Source organism: Haliotis asinina, chromosome 6, assembly GCF_037392515.1.
Source record: "Haliotis asinina isolate JCU_RB_2024 chromosome 6, JCU_Hal_asi_v2, whole genome shotgun sequence".
Classification (NCBI taxonomy): domain Eukaryota; kingdom Metazoa; phylum Mollusca; class Gastropoda; order Lepetellida; family Haliotidae; genus Haliotis; species Haliotis asinina.
Window position 1 is genome coordinate 41,751,852 of NC_090285.1, and position 6,055 is coordinate 41,757,906.

A 6,055-nucleotide genomic window follows, 5' to 3' on the forward strand; every position below is an offset into this window, starting at 1 on the left:
GTGGGTATGCACTCAAGTGTAACAATGGCTTCTGATTGGCTGGTTCGTTTGCTGATACACAGAGGGCTCACTGTGAGCACAGAGAGATGATCTGTTTGATGGGCATTTTAAAAGTATGGTGAGTCACAAAAAAGTAAGATTCCTTATAGATAACAACCTCTTTCATTGTACTTGATGCATAGTTTCAGTATGGATTCACATACCGTTGTCAAACAGAATCATATACACTGGAAAAAGTTATCCATAAAGAATGTATATAGAGATGTTGGGTTCTGTAAAGACATGTTCTCTGAATTTGCGTTCGATCCAATAAAAAATCATCTCAGTAGAGATGGTGAACTACTGTGTGGCTGGTAACTGTCATTCATCCATTACAAAGCAGGACTTGAAACTGACTTGAGTTTGCACCAGCTTCTGTCGGATCCAGTCTTGTGATAAAAATAGACATAGTTTGTTTGCAGCCCACAACAGACATAAAAACATGTCATGTGTACAAGTATCACACCTGCCTAATTACATAATGTGGCAGAGACAGGACTCAGGTGCACAAGTCATAAGTCAATTTATTTTGTTTGTGGCGTATAGCCAGTTCAAATTGCATGTGGTCAATGATTGAAGTTGTGTATTGCATATTGTCTTAAGCAGACAGGCAGGCAGACATATGGGTGTCAATAAACCAGACATTGAACTTTCTCTGTGACAGGCTGCTTCCCACAATCAGCAGGGTTTTTTTATGTAAGGAGTAGATTATTTACTTGTTTGTGTACACAGCCAAGATTAGACTACTGCTCACGACTTCATACTCTGGGCATGCATACTTTTTCAAGCTCTGCAAACCCATTCACTGCATATGCATTATGGGCACAGGGCAGCACAGCTGTTGAAACCACTTTTCACCCTAGCGCTGGGGGAAATTTAGTGAATCGTTTTTTCATTTGTTTTTTTTCAACTTGATAGGTTGAATTTGCATTTTCGATGATTTGTTTTGGTAAGTGCATACCTGAAGATATCAGAATCTGCAAAGTTGTGTTTTACGTTGCATGTGACCTTTAACTGATTAATGAATGCTGGAAATATTAATGTCAAGCTATGTCAAAAGTTCAGTAAAAGACAACTTGATAATGTTAAAACTTTGTTCCCATGGTACATGTTAGTAACAGCCATTCTGATGAGCAATTATGCATTATGAATCTTAGAGACATTTCATGCAATGTTATTAATATGCAATACAACATGGCTCACCTCGTATATAGTTTGATATATTCTGTGTCAAAGCTTTATCTGATCTCTTCAGGGACTGTGTATCAAATGTGTGATTGTTGTTTCTACTTACTGGAATTCTTGTATGTTTGGACTTTAGTGAGACCTCATCTGATTGTTCAGCTGGTCCTCTATGTTGTATGATGCCTGTAGATCCTGACATCATGACTTTGAGTTGTAGCAACAAAATTCATCTTCACCATTTGTTGAAAAAGACTTGTGTTGATGTAGAAGACATGTGGATATGCAGCGAATTAAACTACCAAAACATTTCAGCCAGACCACAGGGCAGGTTAGATACCGTTTAAAGGACCGTTTAAAACATACCTGTCCACAAAATGTCTTCATATATACATGTCTAAATTTTAACCTGACCTTCGGGCAGATGAATTTGAGAATTTGGCAGTCGGTGTTGAAAATATCCTGTCCTGGTCGGTAGGGCAGCCAGGTATTTCAAACACTGGTTTGATGCCTGGATATGTACCGATGTAGTAATCAGATTTTAGGCCATGACTTAGTTCTATAAGATTAAAATGAGATCCTTCATTCTGATATGAAACTTTTCTTTATAAAGATTTTATAAATGTATGTTTACCTTTCCTTTATTGGGAAAACTTTGCTTGTATCTCCATTTGATAGTGACATATTTTATATGTAATGTATATGTATTGTTTGTTTGTATGATTGTTTCAGCATTGTACTGTTAAAGATCTGAATTATTTTATCGTTGATTTGAAGTATTAGAAGCATATGTTGCCAAAACTGCCCAAAATAATTAGTTGTTTTTGTAGTACATTTACAAACCACAGTTACATTGATATCTGATTTTGTGGGGAGATTTCTATTACTGATGTTATATTTTCTGACCATTTTTAACTGAATCACCAGTACATTGGACTAAAACATGTGTACACAGCTGATCGCTATTTCTGGCTTAGTTGAATAATAGGTAGCATAACAGGAGCAACAACTCAGTTACCATGTCTAGTGATGTTTGATTACAAATGTTCTCTACATGTATCTGTTGTTATTTACAAAGTTTGTTTTTTCACCTCTGATGACATAATATAGGTTTGAATGGCCACAATACACACAATAGCAGTTCTATTATGTCCATGGAAAATATGGTTTTACTCTGGTGTTACCCGGATGTCCCATTAAATGGGGGTGTCATCCATGGACCCCAAGGCCCAAGTTACGGTAAGGGATGACTGCACCAGCAAGGGTTTGCCAAATTTTTAACTATGTCACAGTCATGACAGGTAGTTCTGATCCCATTGAAATGGTCGTTATCAATATTTTAACACATGCCACATTTACACTGATCTCAGTTTATACTGACCTTTATTGGGGAGGGTTAGTAATAAGTCAGTACATGTATTTAAAAGTTATGTTTGATCACAGAAAAATATATATATGTTTACACAACACAAGAGGAATTTTGGGTGTAGAGTGATAGCTTTTTTTTTTCATAGCCAGTGGAATATCATTTGTATAGAAAGATGCCAATACATGTATGATGACAAAGCCAACGAGGTAATATAACAGTCGTATTACCAAGTAATATGAACAAGGATAGCATGAAAGCGTACATGTATTAGTATATCTGATATGTTAGATACAAGGAATCTGTACACTGTGGCTGTTTCATGACAACACTAATCATACACTTGTTCAATCAAAATGCAGTTTGTAGGTTTGGTTCTGCTGATAAACTGTGACACTGTCAGATGATGATATTAAAAATATATTACATATATGATTACAATAATGCAAAGTCTTAGTTTACTTAAACATGATTCGTGTGATTCAGTATTCCTCTGTATTTGATAGTGTTGGTAATTTCAACTAGTCTGGCTATGGCATAATAAAATCTTACATGCTCTCTTTGCACCATGGACACAAAACCAGTCTTATTCTGAGAGTCCTTTATCAATCTATCAGTCTTTTGCCTGTGTGAAGTGATGAACCTGAGAATCAAAACACTAAATGTGACATCATCATGTACCTTGAACTGGAAACTTGGCAAGTACTTAAATGCCTGGTTTTTATATTTAGACAGGTCCAAAAATCTTGATTATTTATTCTATCGTAGGAAATGCTTGATACTTTTAAGAGACCAGCATGCATCTACATTGTATATATTCTGCAATTGTTGATTGTTAATCTGTTATTGGTGATATATTTTAAGTAATTGTTATTACTACTGAATACAACATCTGTTAATGTTGTTATGTACATTGTATTTTGTCTGCACTCATCTGTGATGTGTAGTCATATATCTTTATAATGGCCACTTCCTTTAGAGAATTCCCCTCCCTGGTGTTATCAACTGGGATCATCTGGCAAATATGTTTAAAGATTTGAAAATGTTTGCATTTTTGTTTTGTTTTGTGATCTTAAGGATTTCTGCATGTACTCCAGACTCTGTTTGTGTGATAGATAAGAATGTTGACAAGGCCAATATGGTTGATGGTCTCACTACATACAAGTGTGTACCAGCTTGCAGTCTGTGATCTCGTTTGATTAGGCAGTTGAACTGAGCTTATCTCATTCATCACTGAGATTTGCTTTTCATCTTTTTGCATAGTGGCAGTATTGGGCTTTATTCTGTCCAGGTATTTGCAAATGCATTGTGAGTATTCATGTCATGTACTTTCACCATGTTTCTCTCTGGTGTTGAGTCATGTAATTGGATATCATTAGCAGCTCTGTGAAAAGGGGTGGCGTTCCCTGCCACTGCTGGTCATTCTGTCAAGTTACTGCTGCATAAACATTAATGCACTTGCATTTGTCAGTGGTCAAAGTCGCCTTTGAGGTAGTAGTCAAAATAGGATTGATATGGAGCAAAGATGATTGGCATCAGAATAGATCTTTCAATTGGGTTCAGAGAATTATTATAGCAAATGCAGTGAGGAGGTCAAGACAATGGCAGCATTAAACTTGGTATAAAGCAATTTTAGGCTGGGTCCTTGCATTTTACATCCACTATACTCTGGATATGCATCTGTGGCCAATGAATTTATTACCTCCCTTAGCTGGCATTTTGTCCAATCATGTGTCATGAAGCTGAGCATACCAATCACAACTCACTCTTTCCTTAAATTATCTAACCGATTAAACATGGCTACACAAATGATGCAGAAGTGCTCTGAAAGAGGTAGAAGGAGTTATTGCATATTAAAGTTTCGGACCAGTCAGTTTGTCTGTATAATTAAATTTTATAACATGTCTGATTCACACTGTGAACAAACCTTCGCAGCTGTGACCACTATCTTTGTTGACCACCGGCAAGCTCAGTTGTAATGGCAGCTTAACTGTTTGGCTACTGTGAGAATGCAGAGTCAGCAAAGGTAGATATCCAGGGTATAGTGGAGATTCATCGAAACATACACCATGGAGATAACAAGGATGTGCATTTTACAGCAAAATATGTCAAAGGTCAAGGTTATTGTTTTTTTGTATATAAAACATGGCTATGTATTGTTATGCTTTGAAGAACTTGTGGTGAAAGGTCTGTTCATATTACACTTCCCATATTCCCATCATCACCATATGTTATCATATTATATTATTATTTTTGTTATCATTTAAACAGAGAAATATTTCCATAAAGTGTATATTTTAGTAGGTCCAGTAAGTTTGTTCCTATAAAACAATTAGATGTGTCTATGTATGTGTAACGGAGTATTTGCATCATAGTGGTAAGAAGGTGTTACATTTTGATATTCTGTGGTCTTTATTAATGGAATTGTTAATTTCCTTATGTTTATCCTTAAGAGGATGCTTTGTTTCCAGATGTGTATTTGAGACAGTACTGATGTCAGGTGCGACTATTTTTAACTGGGAAAATCATCCATTGTATAGTCAGAGAAACATTTATCGCTAGTGTCTTCTTGTTTAAAATGATGGTTTTATCATTAATTGCTGCTTGCTGTGGTATGAAGGAACATTTGCCTTCTAGTCTCGTCACAGAATACTTGGATATGCTATCACATATAAAAAAACCCACACTGTTTGACGTGTATCCATTTGTGAACAGTATGAATAGGTACCACTCAACATGATGTGCCTGAAGTCACCATGGCCATTATCTGGCGTACCCATTTATCCTTTATGGGCAATTATTTTAAGCTACATAAACTTATTGAAGATTACGTATTTAGAAAGCTGTGAATGAATGCATTCCATACCTAATTCAAATGACAAATAAATCTGACTTGCTGCATAATTGTTGCAAGTGTTATTTCGTGATGCCATTATGTTGCTCTCCTGTCAAATAGGTTCGATAGTAGGATTGACAGGATTAAGGACCTCCGTACTGATGTCTCCAGGTATCAACTTGCACCAACGAGCAATGTTTGGCTTGTAGATTTGATTGGCTTCATTTTTCTATACTGTTATGTGTCAGAAAACTTTCTGCCTTTGATGTATCTGTGCCAATTTCCCAAGCCTGTGAATTGTGTGTGAAGTGAGTTGTAGTTGCCGAAAGTGGGAGTGTGGATGTGATCTGTAATTTTGAACTCTTCGAGTCATCAAGGGATATTATGCTTAATTTTGATATGGGGGATTCCCAAATGAGTTCAGTCAGGTATAGTGACACATTCACTTTGACAGTGTAAATACTTTAAGTATAAATGATTATAAATGTAGAAGGAATTTGCAGGTGTAAGTTGAGCTTGTGACATTCAGAAATTTTGCCTATTTAAAATTGTTGTGTATGTTGCTAAATCTTATTGCAGATCTGTTATAACTATGCCAACAAATTTATATATGCCCACAATGTATATTAGAT